General features: G+C 36.8%; 1 protein-coding gene across 2 annotated transcripts in view; it reads left to right on the top strand.

Moving 5' to 3' along the window:
• FANCC (FA complementation group C) overlaps positions 1 to 15017 on the top strand; it is a 314057-nt gene that overhangs the window by 63043 nt on the left and 235997 nt on the right. The window lies entirely within an intron of this gene.

Raw genomic sequence — 15017 nt, 5'->3', positions numbered from 1 at the left:
AACTTCTTGAGATACCTAACTTATTACTTAAAATTTTTTTCATTGTGGTAAAATATACCTAACATAAAATCTAAATAACATATAAAAGTATACATAACATAAAAGTTTCATTGTATGTATACCCCACAGTTTGTGTGTCTATTCATCTGTTGTTGCTACCTTTTGGCTGTTATGAACAGTGCTGCTTGAACACTGGGGTACATGTTCTGCTCACTGCTTTCAGTTCTTTTGGATATATACCCAGAGGTAGAATTGCTGGGTCATATGGTAATTCAGTTTAATTTTTAAAGGAACAGTCGTATGCTCTTTTCCATAGTGGTTGCATCATGTTGCATTCATTCCAGCAGTGCTCAGGGGTTCCACTTTCTCTAGTTTCACTGGCACTTATTTTCTATTGTTTGTTTTGATGATAGCCATCCTAATGTATGTGAAGTGATATCTTTTGGTGGTTTTTAATTTACACTTCCCTAATGATTAGTGGTTCCACTCTTTTCATGTGCTTATTAGCCATTTGTATATCTTGTTGGGATAATGTCTATTTAAGACCTTTGCCCATTTTTTAATCAAGCTGATTTTGTTGTTATGGTTGAGTCATAGGACTTCTTTATATATTCTCCATTTTAACTCATTAGAAACATGATTTCCCAATATTTTTTCATTCTTTATGTTGTCTTTTCACTCTCTTGATTGTATTCTTTGATGCCTAAAAGTTTTAAATTTTTATGAAGTTCAGTTTCTTTGTATACCTGTACTTTTGATGTCATATCCAAGATAACATTACTGAGGTCAGTGTTATGAAGCTTTTCTCCTATGTTTTCTTCCAAGTTTTATAGTTTTAGCTCTTATGTTAAAGTCTGATCCATTTTGAGAAATTTTGTATATGAGATAAGGTTGAAGTGAAAGTGAAAGTGTTAGTTGCTCAGTCATGTCCAACTCTTTGCATCCCAGGGACTGTAGCCCATCAGGCTCCTCTATTCAAGGAATTCTCCAGGCAAGAATACTAGAGTTGGGTAGCTATTCTCTTCTCCAGGGGATCTTCCCGACTCAAGGATCGAACTGGGGTCTCCTGCATTGCAGGTTAATTCTTTACCATCTGAGCCATGAGTACATTAATTTTTAAATGTTTAAAAAATATACACAGTTATAGCTATAAATACTTTAATTATGTCCCACTTGTTTTGATTATGGAATTATTCCATTTTCTTCTTGAGAGTTCTGTCAAATTTTGCTTTATGTAGGTTGATACTGTATCATTTGATGTATTCAAATTTAGAATAATTATAGTGTTCTCATGAGTTGAATTTTTGTCATGATGAAGTGAACCTCTTTCTCTGGTAATGATTTCTGCTTTAAAGCTTATGTACATCAACCCTATTTTTGTCAGTGTTTATATCTATACTCAGCTTTTCTTGAAGTTTTAATTGTCACCCTGATAAACACTATATATTTGGATTTTAAAAATTCATTTTGATCATCTTTTTTAAACTAGATCATTTTAGTCTATTTACATTTGATGTGATCAATGATAAATCAGCTTTTTATTTCCTTCCTTCTTTGTACTGTAACTATTCTGCATTCCATTTCTCTCCTTTCTTGCATTCTTTTTGATTGATAATATAAAAATATAGTTCATAGTTTGTTCATGTTATTTTCTAAATTACCTAATCTATATCTGTTCTTTTAGTGGTTATCCTAGAAGTTCTCCTCACTATATTCTTTGTCCACTTCCCTAACAGTTTACTTTCCAAATAAACTACTTATGGGGAACCTCAAATAAGGCATTTATTGTTCTTGGGATTTAGAGTTCTAAGATCTGTGGATTAACATGCATATTGATGATGGGAAGATATAATTAGAAGATGTTCAGTTTCCTTAATGGTGGTAGATATGGAAATCTGTGTATCAAGTCCCCTTAGTTCTCATGAGGTTTTTATATATTTTTGGTCATTTACCACTCCTCATGCTTGAATGTTATTGTTTGGAACCCAGTGATATCCTTACCCACTCAGCAGGGAGAAGTAATTGATACACAGAAATCCTCATACATTCTTCAAAGTTTACTGCAAGATTGGATGGACATGAAGACCAGTTTTCTGGGAACATTCTCTTAGCAGCCCTAAACTATAAGCATGTCTAAGCATCCTTCTGAAATTTGTATGCTACAGTAAAGGTTAAAATTAAAATTTTTTAAAAGTTTGAGAACAATGGAGGATTTATGAATATTAGAATTTATATGAATTCTGTGGAGAAGAGTGATTTATGAATTTTAGCATGATCAGAAGTCTTAGCTATTGATATTAACACATAAAATTATTATTCTGTTGGTACAAATGTAATTGTGGTTTCAGACCATGAATTTTAAATCATTATAACTAGGCTCAAACACATCTTTATTAAGCAAAATAGTAATGATTACAATCGATGCATTTTTGCCAGTGAGAAATAGGTTTATTCCTGTAGCATAAAAATCTGTGCTTAGGGATTGGAAAAACTCTTGGAAAGCGTTTTCTGCATCCTGATGGTTGTAGAAGCATTTTCCTTGCAAAAAGTTGTCAAGATGCTTGAAGAAGTGATAGTCAGTTGGTGAGAGGTCAGGTGAATATGGAGGATGAGGCAAAACTTCTTAGCCCAATTTGTCCAACTTTTTAAGCATTGCTTGTATAATGTGTGGTTGTACATTGCTGTAAAGAAGAAGGGTCCTTTCTATTGACCAGTGCCAGCTACAAGCATCGCAGTTTTTGGTGCATCTCATCGATTTGCTGAGCATACTTCTCAGAGGGGATTCAGATCCCATACTTCTTTGCTGGGATTCAGAAAGCTGCAGTGGACCAGACAGGCAGCAGACCAGCAAACAGTGACCATGACCTTTTTTTTTGGTGCAAGTTTGACTTTGGGAAGTTCTTTGGAGCTTCTTCTCAGTCCAACCACTGAGCTGTCCATCGCTGGTTGTATAAAATCCACTTTTCGTTGCACATCACAATCCAATTGAGAAATGGTTTGTCGTTGTTGTTGCCTAGAATAAGAGAAGATGACACTTCAAAATGACATATTTTGATTTTCGGTCACCTCATGAGATACCTACTTACCTAACATTTTCACCTTTCCAGTTTGCTTCAAATGCCAAAGCAGTGATCAATGTTGAGTTCTTCAGCAACTTCTCATGTGGTTGTAAGAGAATCTACTTTGATGATCCTTTCAATTGGTTGTTGTCAACTTCTGATGGCCAGCTACTGCACGCTCTTTATCTTCAAAGCTTTTGTCTCCTTTGCAAAACTTCCTGAACTGTACATTCATTAGCAGTTCCTGGGCCAAATGCATTGTTGATGTTGTGAGTTTTCTCAGCTGCTTTACGACCCATTTTGAACTCATATAAGAAAGTTGCTCAAATTCGCTTTTTGTCTAACATCATTTCCCTAGTCTAAAATAAATAAAATAAACATCAAGTAATAAGTCAGTAACAATGAAACACAAACTGAGAAGTGTGCTTTAAAATGATGTATAACATAACCACATTTATTTAAGAATGTATTCCAATATCAAACACCAAAGTTCATTAGTGCAACCACAATTACTTTTGCACCAACCTAATAATACCGTAATAGTACAAGTGCAAAAGACAACTGTCCTTTTATGGAGGGCTACCCTGGTGCTCAGATGGTAAAGAATCCACCTGCAGTGTGGGAGACCCGGGTTTGATCCTTGAGTTGGAAAGATCCCCTGGAGGAGAGCATGGCAACCCACTCCAGTATTCTTGCCTGGAAGATCCCCATGGACAGAGGAGCCTGATGGGCTACAGTCCATTGGGTCACAAAGAGTCAGACAGGACTGAGCACAGACCCTTTTATGGTGTGCTCTTTTTATGATATATTCATGTTTATTTATTCAAGGTTCAATTGTGTAGTTTTTAGGTTCCTACTATAACTAGTAATAATAGGAAAAGGAGTACGTCAAGGCTGTATATTGTCACCCTGCTTATTTAACTTCTATGCAGAGTACATCATGAGAAATGCTGGACTGGAGAAGCACAACTGAAATCAAGATTGCCGTCAGATATGCAGATGACACCACCCTTGTGGCAGAAAATGAAAATGAACTAAAAAGCCTCTTGATGAAAGTGAAGGAGGAGAGTGAAAAAGTTGGCTTAAAATTCAGCATTCAGAAAACGAAGATCATGGCATCTGGTCCCATCACTTCACGGGAAGTAGATGGGGAAACAGTGGAAACAGTGTCAGACTTTATTTTTTGGGCTCCAAAATCACTGCAGATGGTGATTGCAGCCATGAAATTAAAAGACGCTTACTCCTTGGAGGAAAAGTTATGACCAACCTTAGATAGCATATTGAAAAGCAGAGACATTACTTTGCCAACAAAGGTCCATCTAGTCAAGGCTATGGTTTTGCCAGTGGTCATGTATGGATGTGAGAGTTGGACTGTGAAGAAAGCTGAGTGCTGAAGAATTGATGCTTTTGAACCGTGGTGTTGGAGAAGACTCTTGAGAGTCCCTTGGACTGCAAGGAGATCCAACCAGTCCATTCTGAAGGAGATCAGCCCTGGGATTTCTTTGGAAGGAATGATGCTAAAGCTGAAACTCCATTACTTTGGCCACCTCGTGTGAAGAGTTGACTCATTGGAAAAGACCCTGATGCTGGGAGGGATTGGGGGCAGGAGGAGAAGGGGACGACAGAGGATGAGATGGCTGGATGGCATCACTGACTCGATGGACGTGAGTCTGAGTGAACTCTAGGAGTTGGTGATGGACAGGGAAGCCTGGCGTGCTGCGATTCATGGGGTCTCAGAGAGTCGGACACAATTGAGCGACTGAACTGAACTGAACTGAACTATAGTGGAAATGCAAACACTCAGTGATTGTGTTAAAACTGTACCTGTTAATTTATATATACGTCAGTGGAAGGAGATGGTGCTATATGTAGGAAATATATGCTTCTGGGCATTTACTTCTTCAGGGTTTCTAAAGGTTCAGAAAATTAAAAAAAACAAAGACTGAATCCCATGTGATACCTTTGACAAGCTGTAAAAGGTGCACTGTTGTTGTTGTTCAGTTGTTGAACTGATCCGACTCTGCGACCCCCACAGGCTGCAGCACGCCGGCTTCCCTGTCCTTTGCCATCTCCTGCAGTTTGCTCAAACTCACGTTCATTGAGTCAGTGATGCCATTCAACCATCTCATCCTCTGTCGTTCCCTTCTCCTCATGCCGTCAATCTTTTCCAGCATATGGGTCTCTATCAATGAGTTGGCTCTACGTATCAGATGGCCAAAGTATTGAAGCTTCAGCTTCAGCATCAGGTCCTTCCAATGAATATTCAGGACCGATTTCCTTTAGGATTGACTGGTTTGATCTCCTTGCAGTCCAAAGGACTGTCAAGAGTCTTCTCTAGTACCACAGTTTGAAAGCATCAATTCTTCAGCACTCAGCCTTCTTTATGGTCCAACTCTCACAACTGTACATAACTATTGGAAAAATCATAGTTTTTATTATATGAACCTTTGTTGCCAAAATGATGTCTCTGCTTTTTAATAACCTGTTTAGGTTTGTCTTAGCTTTTCTTGCAAGGAGAAAGCATCTTTTAATTTTGTGGCTGCAGTCACCACCCACAGTGATTTGGAGTCCAAGAAAGTAAAATCTGTCCCTATTTCCACTTTTTCCCTATCTATTGCCATGAAGTGACGGGACCGGATGCCATGATCTTAGTTTTTTGAATGCTGAGTTTTAAAACAGCGTTTTCAGTCTTCCTGTTTTACCCTCATCAAGACACTCTTTAATTCCTCTTCACTTTCTGCCGTTAGAGCGGTATCATCTGTATATCTGAGGTTGTTGATATTTCTCCTGGCAGTCTTGATTCTAGCTTGTGAGTCATCCTGCCCAGCATTTTGTATGTTGTATATGCTCTTCATATAGTTAAATAAACAGGGTGACAACATATAGCCTTGATGAACTCCTTTCCCAGTTTTGAACCAGTCTGTTGTTCCATGTCTGGTTCTGTTACTTCTTGACCTGCCTATAGGTTTCTCAGTAGACAGGTAAGGTGGTCTGGTATTCCCATTTCCTTAAGAATTTTCCACAGTTTGTTGTGATCTACACAGTAAAGGCTTTAGCATAGTCAATGAAGCAGAAGCAGATGTTTTTCTGGAATTCCCTTGCTTTTACTGTGATCCAGCGGATGTTGGCAATTTGATCTCTGGTTCCTCTGCCTTTCTAAATCCAGCTGTACAATCTGGAAGTTCTCAGTTCATGTGGTGTTGAAGCCTAGCTTGAAGGATTTTGAGCATTACCTGCTGATTTCACATTAGTGAAATATAAATGGAGAAGCTATAGATTAAAATTAAATTCTTAGAGGAGCGTAAAAATAAAAGAGAAATGTGATTGGAAATAAGAAAAAGAATGAAGTGCTATAGTGCTAATCAAATAGAAGCACTGAATGTGAATACTCAACAAATGAATCAAGATGGAAGAGCACAGGAAATACGTATCTTGGCACAGGCTTGATAATGCAAGATGTTAGCACCAGTATTAAACACTGAATCCAAGTGCTAGGTGATATAACTATTACCTATTATGAGAATGCATACAAGGAAATTTACAGAAAGCATAAAAGCACAGACACCTGTATGAGAGTGCAACTTGCCAGGAGAATTTGTATCATGGCATGCTTAGACCAAGCAATAATCTTGACATGGTCCAGTGGTTTTCAAGTATTAATAACACATAGGCAGATAAATAAAATACATCAATGTCTAACTTATAACTATTAAGATCTGTTGGAGCAAATAGTTCCATAGCAAGTTTAATTATCTCTTAAAAGGTCCGTCTAGTCAAGGCTATGGCTTTTCCAGTGGTCATGTATGGATGTGAGAGTTGGACTGTGAAGAAAGCTGAGCGCTGAAGAATTGATGCTTTTGAACTGTGGTGTTGGAGAAGACTCTTGAGAGTCGCTTGGACTGCAAGGAGATCCAACCAGCCCATCCTAAAGGAGATCCGTCCTGGGTGCTCATTGGAAGGACTGATGCTGAAGCTGAAACTCCATTACTTTGGCCACCTCATGCGAAGAGTTGACTCATTGGAAAAGACCCTGATGCTGGGAGGGATTGGGGGCAGGAGAAGAAGAGGACGACAGAGGATGAGATGGTTGGATGGCATCACTGACTCAATGGACATGGGTTTGGGTGGACTCCAGGAGTTGGTGATAGACAGGGAGGCCTGGCGTGCAGTGATTCATGGGGTCGAAAGAGTCGGACATGACTGAGTGACTGAACTGAAGTGAAAGAGAGATCATCTTACATAAAAAAGACACAATAACTTGGACAGTTCAGTTCAGTTGCTCAGTTGTGTACGCCTCTTTGTGACCCCATGAACCGCAGCACTCCAGGCCTCCCTGTCCATCACCAACTCCTGGAGTCCATCCAAACCCATGTCCACTGAGTCGGTGATGCCATCCAACCATCTCATCTTCTGTCGTGCCCTTCTCCTCCTGCCCTCAATCTTTCCCAACATCAGGGTCTTTTCCAATGAGTCAACTCTTGGCATGAGGTGGCCAAAGTATTGGAGTTTCAGCTTCAACATCAGCCCTTCCAATGAACACCAAGGACTGATCTCTTTTAGGATGGACTGGTTGGATCTCCTTGCAGTCCAAGGGACTCTCAAGAGTCTTCTCCAGCACCACTGTTCAAAAGCATCGATTCTTTAGAGCTCAGCTTTCTTCAGAGTCCAACTCTCACATCCCTACATGACCACTGGAAAAACCAATGAAATTGTATATAAACCCTACTTTAAAAATTATTCTTCCTTGCTGAAACATTAGCCTTTGTTTTAGAGAAAGCATGAATGTTTTTAGATAAAAAACCAATTTTAAAAATCTCATTCATTAGTGTTAAGTGTCAGACATTTTACTTTCATGTCAGATCCCCTGTTCTTAATACAGAGATTGTCAGGAGCTCGGGACATGAATTTGTACAACTTACAAATTCAATTTCAGAGCTCTTGAGAGAAATTGTGACCTGGGCTTGGAAGGATAGGGAAATCTTATCAGCTGGAAAAAAGGATTTTACTGTATAGCAGTGGTAAAATCTCTTATCTTGGATATGTGTCTTGAATTTTTTCTTAAGAAAATAGAAATGTATTTTATTCAGGAAAAAGCATACTGCAAGTATACAGTTTCTTTCTACAAATTCCTGCCTTTTTGTTAGAGATAAAATAGCAGATTTTCTAGTTTAACTTTTTGAGGGCAATTTGAATCGTTTCCATCTTGCAAATTATGCAATTTCATATTAAATAGCCAGTGGTGAGGTGGTCGCAGGGAAGTATTCAGTTCATTCAGCATCATCAGATTGATTTGACAAAAGGGATTCTTTTAACTGTGTGGAAAACATTTTTCTCCCTTTATCCTTTGGCAGAGGCAGACATTGTCTTTGGTTTCCCCACAGAAGTCTGGGTGGGTAGACTTGGGGTGTGTAAATAGAAACAGCAGACAGAGAGATTGCCTCTGACAGTTGGAAGGACCCACTGAGAATTTTAGAATGAGCCTGTTGACCCTGATGATGTGGTATGGGATGGGGTTGTTAGAGAGATTTGAGAGAAGAACTAAGCAATTTGAATGTAAATGAGGAATGCAAATACTCAGAATAAAATGATAATTTATCCTTAAGGAAATAAGCCAAAATTTTTAGGTTGAGTCCCTGAAAAATTTTGCTTTTGTTAACAGATAAAAACAAAAGTTACTTTTCATATTCAGCTTTCACTTCCTTTTGTGACATGTCATCAGTGTTTTGTGATGTGGATGAGTGCTTGATCTGTTTCTCAATGAATAAGATATGTGAACTTGGGCAAGAAATTGAATCCCTCTTTGCCTCAGTTTCCTCATTTATAAAACAGTGTTGTGGATATTGAGACATCAAAAGAGCTAATGGTTGTTGTTGCCATAGAATAAGCACTGTGTAAGTGTTAGCTGCTCTAATCATCATCATCATTTTTATATCAAGAGATTGAGAAAGTCTGTTGAGGATGAAGTTATGTCTTCCTCTAATAACCTCAGTATATTTGATGTATTTTTATAGAAATGAATCAAGAATGAATTGTTAAGTGTTTAAAATATTTTGTAATATGTTCATGTTACCTTTTAAAAATTAACTTTTGAAAGATATACATATTTTCTTAACTTTTTTCCTAATTAAAACATGAGCCAATAAATGTTACACAAAAAAAATACAGCCACATGGGACCATTTAGTTTTGGTGCAAAGAACTGTACACACCCCAGTGGTCCCTAAGGGCATTATTATATTACAAATCTATACGGCGGTTCTCAATGATAGGCAGCCCCCAAGTCATCCAGATTTTAGGATATGCTTTCAAAAAGACATGGAAATGTATGTTTGTTTTTGAAAGAAAGTCTCCATCATGAGGACATATAGCAAATCTGGGCACTTAAAGTTGCTCTGTGATTTTAGCAAGCTCTGTCGGGTTTAGTGTATTCTTACGTGCATTGAAATTAAAGGTTTCTGTGTTTTTTTCACGGCCTTGAAGTTAGCATGAGAGAAACAGAGCTCTTAATCTTTGTTGCAGATTTTCATACTCCTCTTTTGTAGTATTGTCAATACATAATATGTAATAGGGCAGTGATGGCTGGAAGTACTGTCTTTGTTTTTGTTTTGTTTAACCTGTGCAGTTGGTCAGGTTTATGTTGTGGTTGTGGTGGTAAGTTTATTTTGTTTTCTTGTTTAATAAACTGCCATTGAGCCAACAAATTCTCTTACCTGTGAAGAATAAAGTGGAAGATGGATGATAATTAAGATTTTTGTATTTAACTACTAAAGTTTACTAGTTTAGAACTCTTAGAAGTAATAGCAGACAATCTCCCAATTTAGAGATGGGCCAAGAAGTGCACAGTAAGTGTTCAGGTAAATGTATTTTGAATGACAAATAAGTTAATCACATCTAGATGTTACCATTTTCCAAAGAATGCAGTAGCTCTCACACTTTCCTTCTCAGGAGCAAGAAAACCTTTCCTGGAGGCCTCTATCCCAGATGTCTCCTTGTATCTCCTTGGCCAGGATACAGTTATGGTTGTAACTTTACTCCAGTTAAGAGATGTGGAATTACCCTCATAGACTTAGCTGTAATAAGTGTTTTGGGTAAACCACAAGGATGACTAAACTACTGGATATAAAAATAATACATTTCCTTTTATCTTAGGAAATTTAGAAAATAACGAGAAGTATAATTAAGCAAATAAAATCACCACACAGAGGTAACTATTGTTAACATTGCAGTATTTGGCTTTTCAGTTTTTGTGGCACAAATATATTTGTGTATAGAAAATTGCAGTCATCCTGTGTATAGTATTTTATAGTCTTAAATTTAGTCATCTAACACAAGCATTTTTCCATGCCACTAAATCATGTCCCTCTAAAATGAGACAGGGGTTTGTTGGTACTTTTATCTGGCTATATTACAAATTAGTTAGTTGCTTGTTGGAAATTTAGATAACAGTTTTTTTGCTGTTGTATGCAGTGAACATCCTTATATATCACTCATTGTGTACATCTCTGGTTATTTCCTTAGGCTCTGTTCCTAGAAGTGGGTTTATAGGTGAAAGGGCGTAAACACTTTCAAAGCTTTTGGGATACTTTTCCTATTATCCTCCAGAAAAACTTGTACAAGTTACACTCCCATAAACCTGTGTATGAGTGGCCATTTAACTGTATTCTTGCCAGCACTGGGAATTACTTTTTAATTGCTAATTTTATAGTCAAGAATTGGTATTCTTTTGTTTTACTCTGTTTTTTTTTGTTTTTTGTATTACCACTGTTATTGACTATTTTTTCATTTAATCAGCAGTCCAGATATCAGTTGATGAAAGAATAAATATGTGTTTCTTGATGTGATCTTCTTAACATGGCATCATTTTACTTTTTAATTATGATATACATAAAAGAACATAATGTTAATGTTAAGTGTAAAACTTCATAGAATTTATAACATTCTACTTTATGTTTACTTAATATTTATTTTATTTATAATATTGTACTAATTTAAAATTATAGTTTCTCTGAGCCAACTCTGGGTGAATTATTCCATCATAGTTGTAACCTTCCTGAAGTTCCTAATTACATATAAATTTCATCTTTGATACTGACTAAACAGTAGTTTCTTTTCAAATTCTTTCATGTTATTTAGTCGATGTCTGTGACTTTTACTCACAGCTCTTTGCTTCGACAACATAGCATTTTCTTTATCTTCACTTTCTCTCAGGTATAAAAAAACCTTTGTTATATAGGAGGAATTTTTAAATGTCTTTTTAAGCTTTCCTCCTTACATCTTAGATTAGATTCTTTTTTCTTTTTCTTCTTTTTATTGTATGAGTATGTTTGTGTGTGAGTGTGTGTAGGAGTAATCTCAGAGCTCAAGTAAATGATATTTTCCTGTGTTATTTATTAACAGTTACAGCTACTGCACATTGTCAACATTTGTCTCTTTTAATCTAGTTTTTATTTCTAGGCGATTGGTATCATTATACTTTTTGGTTCTAGGCGATTGGTATCATAACCCTTTTCTTTTAAAGACAGATGAAATATTTTGAGCCACACAGCTCATAATGGTAGAGCTAGTTTGGAACTTAGTTTCCTAGTGATGTGTTTGGATTTCACGTTATAAACTGTACTGTGTTTGGTCTTGCACATTAAAAGAAACTGGACTGAAGTTTTCAAGTTATCTTGAGAAACTTACAGTTTAGTTAAATTTGGTTCTCACTCCCAAGTAGGCTCTTCTCCCTATTACTTGCAGCTAGAAAAATAAAAGGCTTCAAATATAATTTAATATAACCATTAAGAACCATAGCACTTTTACAGTCATTTTTGTTGTAAACGAGTGTTTATACAACCCATGACTTGATAGCAGACCAAACCATCTTATATTACCATATTTTGAATGTAGCAGGAACTGGCTTAGCAAAATTTTGAAATCTCTGACTCTGATATTTGTGGTATAGTAAAACAAACAACTCTGTGGCTTTCAGCTTTGTGTGGTGCAGCCTGTCCAAGGCACTGATGCTTATTCTCACTGTTGATTCCCTAGGTTTCAGGAGTGCTTTTGCTGACAGGCATTTAAGTTCACCAGGAGAGATTATTTCTACCTAGTGGAGGACTCTTGGAGAAAGATATCATCATTGTTTTGTTAGAAATGCCATAACTAATGATAGTAGCTAACATTTTTTGAGTGCTTACAATGTGCCAGGCGCAAGTCTAAGTGCTTTCTAGATAGTAATACATTTTATTATTCACAGTAATTCCTAGGTTTTCCACATTTAAAGATGCAGAAACTGAGGCATGAGGAGGTTAAATAATTTCCCAAGGTCACAGGGCAAAGTGAGAATTCAGACCTTGGCAGTCTACCTCCAGAGGCAGCTCCTTAGTTACTCTGTTATACTGACACTTAATAGATGAAGAGGGAGAGGGTAGACTCATAAGATGCTGTTCATGTTTTTGGAAAAGATTCATCTTATTTCTAGTGGCAGTCAAAATAATTAAGCTATTCAGTTCAGTTCAGTCACTCAGTTGTGTCTGACTCTTTGCAAGCCCATGGACTGTAGCACGCCAGGCTTCCCTATTCATCACCAACTCCTAGAGCTTGCTCAAACTCATGTCCATTGAGTTGGTGATGCCATCCAACCATCTCATCCTCTGTCATCCCCTTCTCCACCTGCCTTCAATCTTTCCCAGCATCAGGGTCTTTTCTAATGAGTGTTCTTCGCATTAGGTGGCCAAAGTATTGGAGTTTCAGCATCAGTCCTTCCAATGAATATTCAGGCCTGATTTCCTTTAGGATGGACTGGTTGGATCTCCTTGCAGTCCCAGGGACTCTCAAGAGTTTCCTCCAACACCACAGTTTAAAAGCATCAATTCTTCAGCGCTCAGGTTTCTTTATGGTCCAACTCTCACATCCATACATGAGTACTGGAAAAAAACATAGCTTTGACTAGACGGACCTTTGTTGGCAAAGGATGGTCTCTGCTTTTTAATATGCTCTCTAGGTTTGTCATAGCTTTTCTTCCAAGAACAAGTGTCTTTTAATTTCATGGCTGTAATCACCATCTGCAGTGATTTAAGACAAGATGGTAGAGTAGCTATTGCCACTCATTAAATTCTTAACTCATAAAAATGCGTTGTTTTATGCCTAATATTACTGTGGAACCCAGTGAATATTTAGATAAACTTGCACTTCCAGTAAATAGTTTTCTAGAAAGATAGTGTTTAAAACGAAATATAAAGAGTGGGTTCAGAATCAATGTGACAGTCACAGAATGACTGAGTGATCTTGTTAATGCTCTATAATAAATATTGCAGACCATGCCTTATTGATTGTGTACTCTGTGCTTTATAACTGTATCTTCCAGAAATGGCAGGCTAAATAATTTGGAATTGCCCAGGCTGGCTGTAGGCAGAATTTGTATTTGACCCCTTCTCGTTTCACCTATCACTGATTGGGACCTTTGTCTGTTCTTCCTTTCCCTGTTTCAGCATGCTCCTCCTGAGACAATGGTATTAATGTTTAAGAGTATGTTTCATCTTCTCAGGGTATTTGCGTTTAATAAAAACTCAAAGGCCATGCTGCAGAATTACTTCCATTATTTGCCTCATTCCTTGATGAGGCTCAGGAAATTTCTTCATATCATCATCTCTCTTCCAGCAGTCTATTTTGCTGTCAAGTCTAGACCTTAAGAAGGAGGCAGTGAACAGGGAGAAGAGTAGATGGAGAAAAGTCTAAATGAGATGGGAAGGCATGTGTGTAGATCATGGGTGGGAAAAGCAAGGGATGCCAGAGAACTCAGGGAAGCAGGAAAGACTAATGCTCCATTTGGAAATGAGGCAAGTAAGGTAAATTGAAGATTTTCAGGACAGATGGTTCAAAAATGAAGGAACTTCTCCTGACTGAGTATAATACAATGAAACAAGAATATAGACATGTGATAGAGTTAAGATTCTGCAATAAAAAATGCATATAATATAAGATTATGCATTTAATTTTTTATGAATTATCTTTTGAATTATTCCTGGTTCACAATTGATTAAAACAATGTAAACATTTTATAAATTTTGAAATTATTAAATATAAAAGTAAAATTTTATGTGAATTGCTGCTGTTAAGGAGAGTAAGAGATGGTGGTGATATTTTTGGTGAGTGCCTTCAGAAATGTTATCAGTGCTCATCTTTTGAATGATCTCTTTGTTTTGCTTTGTAAAAGGTTTTTCATTTGATTCAGTCCCAATTATTTTTGCTTTGGTTTCCTTTGCCTGAGGAGATATATTAAAATTTATATATTCCTGAAAACCACTGTCTGTTTTCTTCTAGGAGTTTTATGATTTCAGATCTTACATTTAAGGCCTTAATCCATTTTGAGTTGATTTTTGTATATAGTGTGAGAGTAATCCACTTTGATTCTTTTGCATGTAGTTGTCCAGTTTTCCCAATACTATTTATTAATGAGGGTGTTTCTTTCTCATTGTATTGTTTTACTTCTTTTGTTGTAGATTAATTGACCATATAAATATGGGTTCAGTTCTGGGCTCTGTTTTTTGTTCCATTGATCTATATGTCTGTTTTTGTGCCAATACCATACTCCTTTGATTATTGTAAATTTGTAGTATAGTTTGAAATCAGGATATGTGATTCCTCCAGCTTTATTGTTCTTTCTCAAATTTGTTTTGTGCTAAAGTCTTTTTGTTTCTACCCAAATTTTGGAATTATTTGTTTCAGTACTAAGATGCCATTGGTGTTTTGAAAGGAATTGCATTGAATCTGTATTCCTTTTGTAGTATGGTCATTTTAACAATATTAATTCTTTAATCCATGAACATGGTATATCTTTCCATTTCTTTGTACCATCTTCAATTTCTTTCAACAGTGTCTTATAATTTTTCACATAGGTCTTTTACTTCTTGGTTAGATTTAGTCCTAGGTATTTTATTCTTTTTGATGCAATTGTAAGTGGGATTGTTCCCTCTTC

Source organism: Bubalus bubalis, chromosome 3 (assembly GCF_019923935.1).
Source record: "Bubalus bubalis isolate 160015118507 breed Murrah chromosome 3, NDDB_SH_1, whole genome shotgun sequence".
NCBI lineage: Eukaryota > Metazoa > Chordata > Mammalia > Artiodactyla > Bovidae > Bubalus > Bubalus bubalis.
The sequence above is the reverse complement of the archived record's forward strand: the minus strand, read 5'-3'. Positions and strand labels throughout refer to the sequence as shown.